A 19,567-nucleotide genomic window follows, 5' to 3' on the forward strand; every position below is an offset into this window, starting at 1 on the left:
CCACCCTCGGCACTTACTTTTTCAGGGTAGCCAAGCACCAGTTTCCATGAAATCTCCCCATGGAAAACTTTATATCTCTACTAGGAACCGTATTTATGTGAGTCGCTTCAGAGGTTCGACCTCCTGCTCCAACAACTAGAAGGATTTTGGCAACTAGTACAAGTGGTTTTTAGTAAAGGCTTCCAGTCATGTGGCCATACATGCGGCACTTTTAGCTCTGTAAATACAAAAGGTTCCCAATCTATAGAGGTTACGCTCCATAGGGTTTATGGGGAAACATAGTGTCGGTATGAACTTATCAGCACATCTTGTTTGGGACTTTCGTCACAAACACGATTTATTTATAGTGGATTGGAAGGACTTGGTATTAGCCCGTTTCCACTTTAGGTCGTTCCCCTCTCACTAGCCCCCTCAAGGCAGCACGGGAAGGCAGGCCCTCTAAAAAGATTTTAATTGCTTGAAAGTAAAGAAAGGGTAAAAGAGTGGGTTTGGCTTTTTGGTCACCCAATTAAGGGGAGAGCGTATACCTACCACTTTCGAGACATGGAATACAAGTGTTCTTTTTAACCTTTTCAAAGCAATTATTAGCTAAATCCTATTTGGAGATGTTGCTCCAACAAGCATGGTGTTCATTTTAGCCCTTTTAAAATTTTATGTGCAACTACTTTAGAGAAAATACCAAAAATGCAAGTTGCATGCTGTCAATTCATCCTCTTAGTTAAACTAGGTGAACAAGATATGATATATTACTTCCCAAATGAAGACTTTTAATTAGCTAGATGATAAAATTTGCCTTAAATGTCATCCTGCACACACATGATAGTAATCTGAAAAAATCTAATTTCTTGGACATTTGAACCTGCAAGAAAATTTTGTCAGTTTTATAAACAGAAGTGCTAACCTAACATATGCACTAGCTTTCTATTCAAAAGTGCTAAACTACATATCAAAAGCGCTAACTTAGATTGCAAAAGCGTTGCTCTGTGGATACAAAAGTGCGATTTCTTTGACATATGCACTAACCTATGATGCAAATTCGTAAACCTATGATATGAATGCGCAGAATTTAAGACAAAAGCGCTAACCTATATGACATATGTGCTAACCTATGATTCATATGCATAGTTTTTCAAACAAAAGTGTTAACCTGCATGACATATGTGCTAACCTATGATGCAAATGCGCTAACCTATCAAACAAAAGCACTGTTAGAATTCACACATGCGTGAATCTACATTACAAATGTTCTAATTTAACTTTTTGTGAGATTTTTAAAGGTATATGCGAGGTCCAGCCCCATGATGGGTGCCAAAATGTGTGAGCTTGAATTTCATCCTCAGAATCTTACCTATAATAAGTTAGATTCACAAAATACAATGGAAATGCATATAGGAAATCCAAAATCCACCAATGAAACTACATGAAATACATAATAAAATAAAACATTATTTTACCTTCATGGCTTATGTCTCATTGTGTCTAAACTCCACTATTCTTGGTTGCAGATGGTGTGCTCTCAGACAATGCACTGTTGACTTCCAAAATGGCATATGAAGAATGGACTGATAACTTGTAGTTAACTGATAGTATGATATGAAAAGCTACATGATTATGCTAAAATGATAATGCTATATGATTATATTGCTAAAATGATATTTTCTATTTGCTAATTGCTTCAAAAACTCACGGATGCATATGATTGATTGAAAACTATTTTGGAGATTAACTCTCTCAACTGAAGCTCTTGATTTTATAGACTTTGAGAGCATAAGATGATGTGGCTCAAATCGACGGTCATGATCAAATCTACAGATTTGAATGGCTATGAGCAAAGGTGAACATTGAGAGAAAGGGGGAAGGAGAAGACAAGTGTCACTCATCTCACCTTGACTGGGTTGCTGACTGAGGGAATCTAGGGATGGTTGAAGAAAATTTAGGCATGAGAGGACAAGTGGACTCAAGTCCTTCCTAAGATGTAGGGGTTGTTGGAGAGAATATAGGAAATGGTTATGAGATATGTGTACGCACATAATTTTCATTAAGTTTGGAGGTTGGAGATAAATGATGATTTAATATAAAGAAATATTAATTTCCTTAGCCACATGTTTGATGAGTTGGCAAAGGGAAGATGAAGTGGAGATGGAGGGTGCTCGTTGGATAAGGGATTAAATAATTTAAGAAATCATTTAATATTTGAGACTATAGAATAGGAGAATAACTATTAAATATTGGATATTTAATTATTTGGAGGAGATATTTAATTAACTTGGTTAGAAGAATAATTAAATATTAGATATTTAATTAATTAGAAGAATAGGATAATTAAATAATAGATATTTAATTAATTAAAGGAATAAAATAGATGAATTAATTAATAAAATATTAATTAATAGAAAGAAATGAAAATGAATTAAATAAATTAATCTTTTCAAATTAACTATTTAATAGAAGAATAATTATTAAATAAATATAAAATATTTATTTAATTGCTCATAGCCAATTTTTAGGTGTATACACTTCTAACAATGCAACTACACGAAAATAAAATGTCAAAAGGGGACACTTTATTCATCTTTCTCCTCCTCACTAGATTGGCGAAATTCTTCAAACTTAGTCACGATGGCCTCCATCTCAACTTTGTCCAGCATTGGGGTAGAATCTGTGATAACACGAACATGGGAAATTGCATCCTCAGCCTTCACATATTTCTTTTTTCCATCTTTCAGCATGGATGCAAGGACCTCAAAACTGACTTGAATCTCCAGTAACTTATCAAATGCACTTAGAGAGAAATCTTCTTCCGTGCAGTGATCCATTAGAGAAAGAAATTCTTGCGGGATGGCATCACTAGTAACAAGATTCTGATTGTCATCATATAGATAGCAAGAAATGTCAACAATTCTTGCATAAATGAGATCAATCTCATCATCACCTTCCTTCCTTTCTCGATCCAGCTCTGCAATCATCAATCTTATTGTCTCTTTTTTATGAGACAACAATGACAATATTTGGATATATTTTTCTCTTGTGGGAACTAATTTATTCTCCATGAGGACATCTATTCTAAAGTCCTCCATTTTGCTCCAAAGAGTTGCACTTTTCTCAATATCTTCAATTTCTTGAGATAGTGAAGTCTTGATACTTTGCATTTGACTTTGAATTACTTCAAAATCAGCCAATAACCCAATTGTTGTGATGAATACTAAGAGGGGGGGGTGAATTAGTATGCCAAAAATCACTGTACTTAAACACTTTACTAGTCTAGCAGTAAACCGGTAAAACAGTTTAGCAAACAAACTGGTTATCACACATGCAAACCAAATAACAAATAATGCGTTCACCCACAGAAGCACAATCACCATAACACAAGATATTTTGACGTGGAAACCCAAATGGGAAAAACCATGGTGAGATGAAACTCACAAGTAACTATCTGCAGAATAGGAACCAAACCAGTTAAGGTCATACAATGTTCTTTACCAGAATAGATCCTGTTAGGAATCTCAATCTCTGTTAGGAGATAAGTCCAATTAAAGACTACCTTTCTAGAGGATTTTAGATCCACAGATGTGAACCACCTTGTTAGAGGATTTATAAAAAGGCTTTTTGGGCCTACCCAGTTAAGGGCTTCAAACTTGTCAAAGATGTGAGTAATCAACAAGTGAGTGATCTAGAAAATAGCACAGATTGCTTGGTTAGATCCTTGATAGCTCTTTCCTAATGCATTCGAGCATTACTTCAGTCTTCAACACATTCACACTCTGTCTTCTCTCACAGATATGAACTTCTCTTCTATAACCACACTTACAAAAACTCATCAATCACCTTAAACCCTAACAACAACCTAAAACCCTAGACATGATGTCCTTATAAAGGAATCTGATTTCATGTCGGTCCAATAGGATTACAATACAATTTCCTAGGTTCAATGCATCTAGACATATTTGGTAACATGACACAAAAAGCACCGCCAGAGTGTCGGCACCACAAAACAATCGGTGGATGGTAACTCATCACAAAATGTCGGTTGGTAACTCATCACAGAGTATTACCGGTTCAAACAAAATACCGGTTTAAGAAAAATACGGGTTGTCAGTTTGACAAAAATGAAGACTAGAAAATATGAGTTGTGTCGCTTTGTTCCTTCGTACCACTTGAGATCCTCAAACTGCTTGGGATCTTCATACCGCTTCAGATCGGTAAACACTTTCTGCAAAACACTGATACTCTAAAGACTATAATACATCATACCAGTTGGAACAAATACCGGTTGAGCTTTAACTCATACATACAAAAATTGATCTCATAGCAAGTGTGTGTCCATCAATGATAATCACAACATAATCATCAAAAATGCCAACAATCTCCCCCTTTGGCATTGATGGCAACACTTAGGAAATTTTTGACTTCTAAGTGTTTTACAATAAAGAATATACCATAATCAAAATTACTCCCCCTAAGCATATACACTATCCCTTTTGTAGAAAATAACATGAAAGTATACATCAAAACATCAAAATTTATATACTTCTCCCCCTTTGCCAACAATGACAAAAATATTGCAGACTAACCCCTGTTTCATTAGTATTAAAATAATAAGTGTTTATGACAGTAAAGAGTAAAATTTGTCAAAAACTGATTTAAAGTCCTGCAAAAATTGCTTCATGAATAAGGACCATGACTCAAGTAGGGATGTAGCCACCTCTTTCTCTGTCTGCATCTAGGAGACATGTTCTTCCATGGCATCTATCATGCTCATTTCTTGAGTGACCATTAGGGCATCAAGATTTAGATAGAATTTCTGGAGAATTTGCAGTCTCGGCAGTAGGACCAGTTGAAGTTCCTGCAAATTTTGTGTCTGGTTGCTTATCTCTACCTCTAGTCTTGTAGACTGAAGTTGAAGCTGGTGAACAGTTTGTCCATAGGTGGAGAAGGAGTCATAGGGCATCTTGAAGGTGCTAATAAATGACTGCATATCAGTTTGTAGTTTGTCCTTCTGAGTGAGCACATCATCACAAAATAAATGAGGTTGACAAATCTTGCTGAGTAGTAGATTGTCCTCATTCATTGCATCTCTAATGTCCTTTTGTGTCTTCTGGAGATCAGACCAGAGCTCTGTTAATTTTCTCACCAAGGCAGTGTCCAGAGCATTTTGATGCACCTTCTTGGCATTTGCTTCTATGACCTCTTCCAGGATTTTCACCTGGTCTTCTACAACTATACATAGGAGCTTCAATTGTGCAAGTGAGGAATCGGTACTAGGAAGGTTTGTACCGGGTATCAAACTAGTAAGTGTTTCCACTGCAGTTTGGATAACATCTTCCTCCTTTTCCCTCCTTAGAGCATCCAAACACTCTTGAGCAAGCTTAATGCTCTGTAGTAGCTCTGATTCATTTGCAAACTGGAGGTCAATAGGACTGGTAATATCAACCAGTTTAGCCTGACTACCAATTGCCATTGGGATCTCCACATGTGTGTTCTTTGCTGTTGCTTCCTTGTCCTTGGCTTTTTGCTTATCTTCTTGAGCCTTCCTCTGCTCCTCTTCTTCTTTCTTTATTTTCTCTTCTTCTTGTCTCTTCTCTTCATCTTTATGCTTCTTCTCTTCTTCAGCCTTCTTCTTCTCCTCTTCCTTCTTTCTCTTCTCCTCTTCCTATTTCTTCTCTTCCTCTTTCTGCTTCTCCTCTTCTTTCTTTTCCTCTTCCTTCTTCTTCTTCTCTTCCTCTTGTTTCTTATTTTCCTCTTCTCTTCTCTTCTCTTCTTCTCCTCTTCTTTCTTTTCCTCATCCTTCTTCTTCTTCTCTTCTTCTTTTCTTGTATCCTCTTCATCTTTCTTCTTTTCCTCCTTTTGTTTCTTATCCTCTTCCTCTTTCCTCTTTTCCTCCTTTTGTCTCTTATCCTCTTCATCTACCTGTTTCTTCTTATGCTTGCTTCTCCTGTCCTATTCCTTCTGATGGTGTACCCTGAGTAACATTTTCACCATCTAAGGCATCAACATCAATGGGGTCCATTTGTTCTGTGATCAGTTCTCCTTCACTATTATACACCTCATCCAGTTTGCCAGTTTCTAGTTCTTGCTCAGCTTTCCTATTGGCTTCAACCACTTGATGCATCTTTAGAGCTTCTTGAGCATGAGTATGTGTATATTTTATCACTTCATGACCTTTCCTTCCAATAATAGGAGTCTTCTTCTTCTCATGAAGAAGAGGCCTTTGTATTTATTCATAACTTTGAAAAGTTCTGAATTTGATACATCAAGAAAATATTGAGCAAATATTTCCTCCCTCATTTCCTGTTCCTTTTCTATGGCAATGCACCATTTGTTGTCTAAATAATTATACAAAGAAACTGGTGTCTCAGATCTAATTTCTGAAGGTGACCGATCATTTACACACAAATACTTAATGATTTCCTATTCAACTTCTTCCTTTTCATTATCATTGAAGTCATCAAAACAATCAATTAAATCATTCAGCAATTTTCTCCTAATATTCTTTATAGTTCTTTGATAATGTGTCAAAGGTTTGTAAGAAGAAATATCAATATTTACCGATGCAGATGTTGCTGGTTCATTCTTTGTCTTTTTCTTTGTTTGCCTAGTCTTCTTCTTAGGTCATTCTTCCAACATAGTTTCTTCTGAGTCCGATGTACTTCTTTTCGTCTTCCGCTTCCTCTCAAAGACTTTGGTAGGTGCAGCTTCTGGTTTCTTCTTAGCTGGTGACCGCTTGGTCACTTTGGGACTGGCTACAGTAACTGGTGTCGATGTTGAAGGCACTGCCTTTCCTTTCTTTTCTAAGGATTCTACAACTGGTGTAACCCTTTCCAAATAGGTGTCGGTTCTCTTTACCTTGGGATCAAGGGGTGAGGCGATTAGGGTAGAAGCATACCCATCCAGTATATCATACATTACCTCATAGCCCATAGGCTCCACTTCTTCCTGCCTAGGCTCAACGGCCTCCATTATGCATTCATCCACTTTGATGGTGAAGCAGATATCTTCCTCATACTTTTTGACTATGTCACTGGATATTCTTATCCTTTGGCTCATCTTGCGTCTGAACTCATCAAAGTATTTGTTCAGTGCTTCCGGATAGCTGGTTCCAACTACTTGTAGACTTTCCTTAATTTGTTTTGTCACTAGTTGGTCAGCAGACCACTGAATGTCACCTACTCCTGGAAAGTAGCCTTGGAAGTAAAAGAACAACCAACCAGTAGTTGTCTGAACTTAAATCTCAGTGCATTGTCCTATTTGATCGACTTAAGATTCAACATAAGTTGTCTTTGCATACAAGTGCACAGATCAAACGATGCATCTTACTTGATCATCCTGTAAGCGGCATTTACTGCTGCAGCAAAGACAGAATTAATTCTACTAGCAGAGAATGTCAGGTAACCTATCACCATGCAGGCATACTTGACCAGATCATCCTTGATTGAGTTGACGGTCATTCCACATGAGTTGCTCACTGAACCGGTGAGCTTGGACATTTCAGTCTTGCTGACCTTCCTTAGGGCTGGCACTTCCCCCCTTGTTATAGAAACCGGTGATGACATGAATCACTTCTGGTGTGATACCATGCATCTGCTCTAGGTACATCTTATCACTATGTACCCTTCTTAGAATAATATGAATGTGATCATCCAAAAATTCTTCAAGAAAATAAACTGCATTGTGAAGTTTCTTCCTTTCCAGAATGCTGAATTCTAGTTTAATCTTCTGATCCTTTCTGCAGAATAAGCTCAGTTGTGAATGGATCACAAGAGACCCTAGGTCTTCGATTTTTCAGTCTATGTAATCGAAAATGCCTTCTTCTACTATAACACCAGCAGGTACTTGAGACAGGGCATTGTATTTCAACTTTCGTTTAATGAAGTCCATAGAATCAATGGGTGTACTAGAGCTATCATGTGATGCAAAAGCCATGATAAATGAGAATTATGAAAAATACCTTCATAGATCAAAATTTAGGGCTTCATAGTTTGAACTTTGTCATGCACTCCTTCAGTTGCAGAGATACCGCTATGCGTTCTACTCTCCTTCAGCAGATGTTAGCTTCAGATTCTTCTTCGGGTTTTTGATAGACTACTTGAATCACCGTGTAACTCGCTTTTCTTCGCTCTGCACTTGAAAAACTTCTTCGCTCAAAAAATGATAAGTGAGAAATGATTTGAAAATTCCTTTTAAACAGGTTCTCTACCTACCATAATAAATTATCCACTATTAGGGCGTAAACCCTAATTTTCCTTTAACCATTTTCGGTCTTCTGCCGATTGATAGGTATCTCATAATAGTTAAGGTCTTTTACCAATATCAACCGAGGGTTAAAAGTATTTCACCATTTGCTTCCCCTAAGCTTTTCTAGTGCTTAGTTTGTCGGTTTCGTGATTTCCACACTAGGTGTAGAAACCGGTTCTTCATGCAACACCACTGGTTTCTTTTTCCAGGTTTTGTTCATATCCACTTGAATAGTTTCAATATCAATGTTTCCTTCTGGAGTGACCGATATGTCATCTGATATGTTCTTTCTTATTCTGCAGAATCTAGCAATGTGACCCAGTTTGTTGCAATGATAGCAGACCATTCCAGGTGCTCTCCATGGTCCATTATTCATGTTACCATTCTTCCTCCTGCATGTTGCAGCAGTGTGACCATGACAATGACAAATCACACAGATTTCTCTCCATCTAGTTGCCGCTTGATAGCCACCGCTACCTGACTAATGATTAAAGGTATTAAACTGGTTTGGGTTCTAGTTACCAGAGGGTTCAAGAAATACTCCTTGATTCCTTTGATGATACCTTACAGTATTGTGCATGACAGACCTGCATTAAAATGCTCTATGCCCAAACTTGTTTCATGCATAACAATTACCATTGAATCTATTGGATCTAGGCTTATCATTTAGAAAATAAGGAAAATTATTGTAAGCCTTATTTCTACATACATTAGCAGTGTGTCCTTCCTTGAGACAGTTAAAGCAAACAGGTTTAAACTTTTTCTTACCTTTATCCTTTGATGTCGGTTGTTTCTTTGATGCTCCATCTTTTGTTCCAGAGGTCTCACCTTTCTCATAATCAGAGAAACCAAGTCCATTGGTATTCTTTACTAGTTTAGCTGATTCAAGCTTCTGCTTTATCTTAACAGTACTCTTGTTGAACTTAGCAAGTATTTCCTTTGACTCGGAGAGTTCTTTGGAAATAGAAGCATTTGTTTCCATCAAATTTGCATTCTTAGAGATGGCTATGTTCAGTTCTCCTTGCATTTCTTCCTTTTCCACTTTACTCGCATGAAGTTGAGTGGTTAGGGCACTGATCTCTTGCTTCAGTTTGGAGATTTCATGATCTTTGTCTTTTACCAGATCTTCAGCTTTCCTCCAGTTCTCAAGCTCTTGCAACATTCGAATACTCAATCCTTCCAACTCCTTTCTTAGGTTGGAATTAGATTCATTCAGCTTTTCTACTTCTTGAATTAGGGCTTCCATGTTTGCTTCATCAGAAGAACTATTTTTAGATAGCTCCATCAATTTTTCAGCATGTTCTCTCCTTTTTGTTGAAGAGGCCTTATATTTGACCATCAGATCATCATAGGCTTGCTTAGACTAAGTGAGCTGATGAGTAAGTTCCCTCATAGTGTATTCCCCATATCTCTTTCCAAGTGGTTAAACTTATAGAAAGGTTGGCTCTGATACCAATTCATGAATACTAAGAGGGGGGGGTGAATTAGTATGTCAAAAATCACTATACTTAAACACTTTACTAGTCTAGCAGTAAACCGGTAAAACAGTTTAGCAAACAAACCGATTAGCACACATGCAAACCAAATAACAAATAATGTGTTCACCCATAGAAGCACAATCACCATAACACAAGAGATTTTGATGTGGAAACCCAAATGGGAAAAACCACAGTGAGATGAAACTCACAAGTAACTATATGCAGACCGGTTAAGGTCAGACAATGTTCTTTACTAGAACAGATCCTGTTAGGAACCTCAATCTCTATTAGGAGATAAGTCCGATTAAAGACTACCTTGCTAGAGGATTTTAGATCCATAGATGTGAACCACCTTGTTAGAGGATTTACAAAAAGCTTTTTGGGCCTACTCGGTTAAGGGCTTCAAACTTGTCAAAGATGTGAGTAATCAACAAGTGAGTGATCTAGAAAATAGCACAAATTGCTTGGTTAGATCCTTGATAGCTCATTCCTAATGCATTCCAGCATTACTTCAGTCTTCAACACATTCACACTCTGTCTTCTCTCACAGATATGAACTTCTCTTCTATAATCACACTTACAAAAACTCATCAATCACCTTAAACCCTAACAACAACCTAAAACCCTAGACATGATGTCCTTATAAAGGAATCTAATTTCATGTCAATCCAATAGGATTACAATACAATTTCCTAGGTTCAATGCATCTAGACATATTTTGGTAACACGACACAAAAATCACCGCCAGAGTGTCGGCACCGCAAAACAATCAGTGGATGGTAACTCATCACAAAATGCTGGTTGGTAACTCATCATAGAGTATTACTGGTTCAAACAAAATACTGATTGCCGGTTTGACAAAAATGAAGACTGGGAAATACGAGTTGTGCCGCTTTGTTCCTTCATACCACTTGAGATCCTTGAACTGCTTGGGATCTTCATACCACTTCAGATTGGTAAACACTTTTTGCAAAACACCAATAGTCTAAAGACTATAATACATCATACCGGTTGGAACAAATACCAGTTGAGCTTTAACTCATACATATAAAAAGTGATCTCATAGCAAGTGTGTGTCCATCAATGACAATCACAACATAATCATCAAAAATACCAACATGTTGAACTTAGAAGATGAGACCCCTCTGATTTCAACCGTGCAATCCACTCATCTACTACTCAGCCCCTGACTCCTACGTGTTCAACTTTCTTTAGAGCCTTAGTATCTATTGAGGAACCAATTGGCTCAATTTCTTGGGAGGATTGTGTAACCTTGAGAAGAACATTGGTTAATTTCTCACACTTTCGTTTTAACTTGTTCTTATCATCTCTTTCCTGATCAAATCTCCGCAACAAAGAGTAAAAAGCAATTTGAGAATCCAGCTTAATGCTCTCATGTGTTTCCACTCCAAGTTTTACAGTTTGCATGGTATAGTCCTCGGGTTGTATATTATCTTTACTTTTATCTGATGATGGCATCATGATGTCATCATATTTCCTCTTAGTAGTTGGATCTACTAATACCCGAGAAACAGTCTTCGACTTTTTGGTACCTTTGGGCTTTGGGGGAACCAACTGCTCAAAATCAAACTCATTGGGTGAAATCACCCATTTCTTTCTCTTGGGTGCTATTACCTCCATCCAAGGTGGTAATTCTAGATTGGCGAGTGGAGTAGTAGCTTCTTGCTAAGTACCAATTGGTATTTCAAAAGCAAATTGGCTTGAACTTGCAGCGGTTGTGGATGTTGTTATTGGTATCAATGCAGAAGTATCTAGTGACATGCTAGCTGATGTAGTAACAATAGCTGCTACTGACACCTCTACAGTTATAACCAGAGATGGAGAGTAGAAGGTGCAATGGAAATAATTTCAATACTTACCAGAGGTGGGACTTTTGTTATGACTGTTGTAGAAGGTAAAGTCATCATCTGTTGTTTCGCAAATGCTTGCTCCATAGTTTCAGGAAAATCCAACATTGAAGATTCAATGGTGGTTGAAGGAATATCATCCAAACTGGAAAAATTGGATAATGTGAAGAACTGTTGAGCAGCTTCTGACTATGTCATGTCCATATCTAACTCCTCATCATCAAATCCCTCATCCTCTTGATCTAAGTTAGTTTCAATGGAATGAATAACAACTTATGGATGGGTTGGCGCCTGTGAGGTGGCAAGGACATTAATCTCACCATGATGTGCTGACTCTTCAACCTGTGCTTCCTCTTGATGAGGAATTTCACCTTCTTCTGGCTCCTTTTCTTTCTCAGTCTCTTTAGTAGACTGTTCCTCTGACTCTTTTGTGGTTGTCTCATGTGTTGCTGAAGACGACTCACCTTGTTTAGACCCCTTAACTATGAATTTAATTTTGGGTCCTTTTCCCTTAGATTGGGCTGTAGGAGTTGAGGATGGTGCTTGTTGATCTGCTTGCCTCTTGGTCCTTGTTTCAGCCATAGTTGTCTTACCAACTAGACCATCACTATTGTCATCATCTCCAGAACTAGCAGGAAGTTGTTTCATTCGAAGATTCTTCTTCAACAACCATGCATTGGTATTTGCCAAAATGGGGGAAATTATTTGAGTAATACTTACTCTCCTTCTTCGATAATTGCACCAGTGGGAGTGGTGAATCAGCAATCTTCTTTTCATAATAGACTGGGTCTATTATGTCATCAGTATCCTCCATGGTCATTGGGAATTTTGCTAGATCCACATTTTCAATCTACTCTAGGGTAAGACAATTGAAATCCATTCTTCTTATGTCTTCTTCATCTTGGCAATCCACCCATACATCTTCAAACCTAAAAACATGGGTGTAGTTTCTTTTGATCTTATTCTTCATGCCATGAAAATCAAAATTATTTCATGCTTTGAACCTCCTCATAGTATTCCATTGCATCTCCTCTTCCATGTTCTTGGCCTTGGGATTAGTTAAAACTGAATACCGACCAATAGATTCTGGGAACTTCAATCCAGTCTTATGTACTTGTGATTTATTTTCGTGCACAAAAATCAGTTGTCAACACAACTCCATGAGTACAATATTCTCAGACATATATCTTGGTAGAATGAAAGGTTCTCGTGTGAAACATCCTATCCGGATGTAAGTTAATGTTGGGAACTGAAGAAAAACACATCCAAAATGAGAAACCCTATTATATGCCACCACCGAGAGCCTTTTCTTCTGCAAGTCTTTGTCAAACATGCAATCCATACAGCAAAGAAAGTGTCATTAACTCTTCTGAAATGGTTCCCTTGATTATGGATCATGAGTTGATCATAATAATTCCAGACTGGCACTAACCTCTTGTCACCTTTTGTAGATAAACCTGGATATTGCCTCATGGAAGCAGCTGCATATACCAGGTATGAGGTCATATAGAATTTTAATGTTACCTTAACCTCCTTCAATTGTGAGCAGAGTTCATCACTAATCTGCTCACCCCAATCAATCCTAGCAACTCCTTTCCTGATTATATTCATGTAATAGCACATCCAGTTTTGGAAATAATGAGAGTCTTTCAAACCTTTTACCCGTGCCAACATGGTGACCATATCATTGTATTCCTTGTTGAAGTCACTTCTATGGAAATATTTAGGCCATCTGGAAGTAGTAGAGTTTCTAGCAGTAGAGAGGTAAACTGTATTAATTACTTTCTTGCATTTTACATCACTTTTCTCATAATACTCCTGAGCACTTCCTTGAGAAATATCGACCACTTCGTTGACTGAAGAACCCTTGAATACACTGTTAAAGAAAATGTTGTCCAATGTCATAACCATATTTGAGAAGCATCTTTAACTTGTCTTGTATTTGGATCAAAATGATTCGCCATTGCAAGTACAAAGTCTGGATCATGAGTTGTGATAGGGAAAGAAGCATATTTGTGCAACTCGGATCTGATCAAGTTTCTTAGACAAGAAGGAGCTTTCTCAACTAGATCAATAAAATCCTGCATATTAACATGACCAATCTTTGTATCCCTGATCTCCTTGATGTTGGAATCTACTGAGCTTTTTGAGTACATATTCAAGTATTTGTCATACTTGTACTTCATTTTCTTTGCTGATGACTTGCCTAGTGAGGATTCCAATTGACTGGAAGAAGGTTCTGATTTATCATGAGGAGGTCTTGAAATTTGCAAATTACTACATTCAACACTGATGATTAGCTTCTTCAACAATCATCATCATCAGAAAACCAAATTTTATCAACTCAATCAAAAATTCAGAGTCAGAACGGGCTTGGGAACAAAATTGGTAAAAACTGGCAGGTCGGGGAAAAAAGCTCGACCTACACCTTAGGAGTAAAAATTTGCACATCGGACTTTAAAGTCTGATGTACAAAGGTAAAACATCTTACTTGCATATCGGACTTTAAAGTCCGATGTGCAAAGTGGGGAAAAGCCATCGGCACATCGAACGTTAAAGTCCGATGTGCAAAGTAAAAAAAAAGTCATTAGCACATCGGACTTTAAAGTCCGATGTGTCAATGAAAAACTATTCAAAAGACAAGCACATTAGACTTTAAAATCTGATGTGCAGGGGAAGGACAACCGATTGACATGTTGAGTTTTAAAACCTGACATGTCAATCAGAAAAACTTATCTCACATATCGGACTTTAAAGTCCCATGTGTAGGTTTAACCCTCCTGCTAACACGTCAGGTTTTAAAACCCGACATGTTAGCAAGAGGGTATCTCCCACATATTAGACTTTAAAGTCCAATATGTGGGAGTTATCTCAATCCGTTAGCCTGCATGTCAGGATTTGAAACCTGACATGCAGGTGAAGGATAAGATGGACTAAAAGATCAAATGGCAATCAGACATTAAAGTCTAATGTGCCCTTGACCTTGAAGGAAAGGAAAAAATGTGAAAATGAAAAATGGTAGGAAAGAATAACAACAAAAACCCGAGAAGAAAAGAAAAACCCTACCTCAATCGGCCTGATTGAAGAAAATCTGATGACTTCACAAGGAGATTTGGGGATGAAATTGCGAGAAAGGAGCAGGAGGGCACACGCAAAGAAAAGATCGCCAAAAGAAATGAAGAATAAAAACCAAATTTTTAATAAATAACCCCAAAATTAACCATTGATTCCTTCATTAATGGTTAAACGTGCCATGCATGTCGGACTTTAAAGTCTGACATGCTGGATTAAATCGCTTGCAAGTTAGACTTTAAAGTCTAACATGCAAGCGATTGCTAAATCAACCTACACATCGGACTTTAAAGTCTGATGTGTAGATGCAAAGTCCCTGTAGGTCGGACTTTAAAGTCTAATCTGTAGGAGAAAAACCAAAACTATGCATATCGGACTTTAAAGTCCAATATGCAATTCCTTCAAAAAGAGAGAACCTTAAAGTCCGACCTGCAGGGAAAACTGCAAAAATAAAAGAACTCAAAAACAATAAAAATAAAAAGCAAAAAACAAAAGGAGCTAACTGACGGAGTCGGTCAAGCTCTCCCAGAGGACATGAGGTATGAAACGGACCAGTTTCGTAGGGTTGCCTCACAATTTTAGCTACACTGAAATCGAGGAAAACACACTAGTTGACTTACAAAATGTTGAGCATATAGTTCAAAAATCTATTCATTAACCTCATAGCCCATTGGTAGAATCCATGAAGTTCAGGGCTTCACCACTTACATCAAGCACTAGTCGGTGTCAACCATGAAACAGATAGTGTCAGCATATTTCTCCACAATTATTTTTGGGATTATCTCCCTCTCATGCATCTCCTCTGGAAATTTCTTAAAATAACCTCATAGATTTTTTTATTTTGAGCTTTGGAGTCATCGGAATTGTATAGATACTCCCGAATCTGTACTCCTACTAGCCTATCAAATGCCCACTAGATTGGACCAACTTCAGGAATCTCATTCTTGAAGTAGAAGAATAGGCACAGAAGTAGAGTAACATACTTGAAGGGTTTCTTCTTGTTCTCTTTGATCTTCTTGAACTTTTTGATAAGCTCACTTCGGAGAAACTCACAAAGATCATATTTCTTGTTCTCTCGTAACATTTCATATGAAGCATAAATTGCAGTACCAGAGATAGAATTCATTCAGCTAGAGTAATAAATCTTATAGCCTATCACCATAGATGCAAATCATATGTCATCCTCCAAAATATCTTCAATAGTCATCGCTCGTTTATCAAACTTTGACCAAGTTGTACTGGTTACAATGTCATTTTTACCATTTTTAGAGATGACAATGCACTGGATGCACACAACCCTGTTACTACTTGAATCACACCTTTAGTGATCTTATGCGGCTTATCCAACCACATGAATTCATCATGAACATGACTCAGGATGTACCAGATCCACTCATGTTCATATGCCATTGAAAACTTCACAAGTTAGACAAAACCTTTTCTTTCCAATCCTTGAAATTCAGGTTTCAACATGGGACTTTGATTAGATAACCGATTATTGAAAAGATTCAACATATGGGAGCTTCCCAATTATTCAATCGGACAATGTGTGTAAACCCTTATGTCTTCATTATGCTGGACTCTATAGGGCACATACAAAAATGCACTCTTAGGGTCGTCCTCCATTGAAATGAATGGATGATTTTTAAAGTTGGGACGAGAACGCTTAGTGATATTTACAACCAAAGGGGTAGAGGTACCAAATGCAGCCATTCTTATAGATTCAAATTTCAAACTTCCACTGAAAGAGGGTTTTCACTAATAAATAACTTTGGTACTGGATTAGTTCTTCTCACCAAATTGCTTTGGAAATTGGTAGCACTAAATTTTTCCTGATCACCTTCTTCACAGAACTCTCTAAGCTTCTTTTCTTTAATTGCAAAGTAATAAATGAAGAGGAAAAGTTACCTTTAATTTGCCACAAACCTAAATTTTCACTGCAATAAATGCACTCTACCCTATTTCTTTTGGATGCTCTGCATCTATCAAAAATTCTTCACTAGATCTTCAAATCGGCTCAATTCTTCTAGAGATCCACCATAAACATTTGCAATCATCTGCAACCTATCAGAAATAGGCACAGATCTCAAATAGGGGGTTTGAAAGATTTGCATTATAACTCCCCCAAGGCTAGATTGTTATTGTGAGGATCCGAGGGTGAATCGGTAATAACAATAAACTTAGAGAGTTCTAGCCAAATGGGAAAAACCACGATGGGAATTGGTACACACAAAATTTGCACTCTTTTGGAATGTCCCTTGTTAAAGGTCTGGCCTAGTTAGGAGCTTTATAATAATGCCCAGTTAAGAGAAAACCCTCTTAGGAGTCACCTGGTGAAGGTATTTTAACCTCAACCCTGTTAGGAGCTCTACCCTATTAGAAATAACCTTTCTAAAGGATTTAAACCCAAATTAATGAGCCACTTGGTGAAGGGATTTACAATATCAGGCCTGTTAGGACCTATCCAATTAAGGTATTTTAATACTGTTGTAAGAGTTAGGGAACAACAGGTAAATGACCTGATCACAACACTCTCTTCTTGTTAGTACAGATCCATTTCAGTTCCAATCTTCTTCACACATGCACTTTTCAACTAGGTCAGTTACGTAACCCTAACAACATTCAAAATACATTGAATTTACATCATATATCATATCACATCATATCATTACAAATCATTACAACAAATTTCAAGACAATTACAATCGTTGAATGATCATAACACATCACCACACATCGATCTAATAAGTTGTCAAAACCTTATCACATTCTGTTAAGAACTTTGTTGTTTCCCAAGAAATTTGCTACTTGATCATTCTCAAATAGAATCTTATCCATTCACACAGATTCTGACATGTCACCACTAAGTTAAGATCATGAAAAGATCCACCGCCAAACCATAAAACATCATCGGTTAAAGATCTTGTTACCGGTTCTCAAACCATACACTAAATAAACAATAGTCAATTACAAACATAACTTCCAGTTCTCCAAACATGATGTGATTCCATTCATAGACTCATTATAATTTCATAAGAATACATTCCAAACTGCAACGCCTAACTCAACACGGATCTCTACCGCAACAATCTCCTTCTCTATTCCTTCTTACCGACTGACTGCAACTTAGTAGTTTTGTTGTCTAGCTCAGTTCATTACCGGTTAGGATATACTTAGATAAATTAGATGATATACCAAACATAAAAAAAATGTCTTCCATCAATCACAAAACAAATAACTGATCATAAATCATCATATCACAATTATATCATCACCAACTAGTGCAAGAGCCCCTATGAAGACCTATGGAGACAAGGTGCACTAGGGTCACTGATAGGCCCTCATGAAGAATCAATGAGAAATGAATTCTAAAAGGCCTTTAAGGTCTTAAAACAATTTAATCATGGCCATTAGAGCCAATAAATGATATTAAATGTAATAGAAAGGTCAAAAAGTGTAAAATTGTCAAAATTGGCAATTAGGCCTAAAAAGGGCTAAATTTGGGTTTTGAAGGGTAGAATAGGTTTGTGAAGAATAAAACCATGTTTTAAATTTTTTTAAGGTCATCTTAAGACCATTTTTATGTGTTGGTAGAGTTAGGGGTCCAAGTTGTTCATGTTGACAACTTTGTTTGTCAAATGACAACTTTTGAGAGCAACTTTTATTGTCAAAAATGCAAAAAATGACAAGAATAGGTGGTTAGAGGTAGTTGGGTGGTTATAGTTCAGTCTTGAAGGCCAAAAATTCTATAAAAAGTTGCAAAAAAATAATGTGAAGAGACATTGAGAGTTATTGTGAGTATATGATCGAAAAGAATCATTTGGAGCAATAAAATCCATGTTTTCATGTGCCATTTCTAAGTTTCAACGTGAACAGTCTGATCCTTATTCATTTTGATGAATTTGATGTTGGCATCTTGAAATTTTCCTATTTAGGGATGATGAGGAAGTGATTTAAATTTACTTTGGAGGTGCTGGCATTCATTTTTATTGTGTTTAAGCAAAGTTCTTTGCATTTTAGTGAAAATTGTTAGAACCCTGGCTTAGGGTATCCAGTGGCTTATAAATGTGATAACTTTTGTTTTAATGAATATCCAATCCTCATTTTGGGAAGAGATGAGGTCAAGGATGTATACTACATGTCCAGGGTGTCATGCAAGGTTTGGCACGTGCTTCATGATGGGTTTATGACCGTTGTAGTCACAGGGGCAGTTTGACTGTCACAGTCAATGGAGGAAGCTTTGTTTGACATGAAAAAGTGTGTTATGGACAAGAGGGCTTAGAGGAGAGTTATATGGAGTGTTTAAAACCTTATAAAAGAATTTATGCAAGTGGAGTGCCCAAAGGAGGGCTTAAACCAGTGGATTTCCAAAGATAGCAGCAAACTATCACAGTTAGGACAGTATGAGGTAAAGAGAGTATTTGCCAAGACAAGTTGACTTTCTAATATGCCATGGGTTGTGGATAGAACCTAGTTGGTTTTTCAAGTTCCTTTAGTGTTGGGAGTGGGTGTATACCATTATTTGGTGACCATCTTGAGGGGTGATTGGTTGACTGTCAAGTAACCGGTGATAGGACAGTGTAAGTCTTTTAGCTTGTGAACCTAGTTTGGATTTTGGTTGGGTTGTAATTATTTCAAATGCAATGTGGGAAGAGTCTACCTTGGTGTTTGAGTATGGAGGAGACTAGGAGCCTAATGTTGATCCTATAGTAGGGTCCAAAGGAGTGAGTAGGTTATCAAAACCTTAGAAGTGCAGTCTTAAGCAATTGATGGGATGATCAATCATGATCAATAGAAGTTGGAATGGGGAGTTGGTTTCACCTAGCATGTAGAAAGATCCTCTAGAGTGTCACCTTGAGTGATTGAACCCTTGAGATTTCTAGATCAGGAGATCCCTCTGCATCACCAATAGTCCAT

Source organism: Cryptomeria japonica, chromosome 9 (genome assembly GCF_030272615.1).
Source record: "Cryptomeria japonica chromosome 9, Sugi_1.0, whole genome shotgun sequence".
Lineage (NCBI taxonomy): Eukaryota > Viridiplantae > Streptophyta > Pinopsida > Cupressales > Cupressaceae > Cryptomeria > Cryptomeria japonica.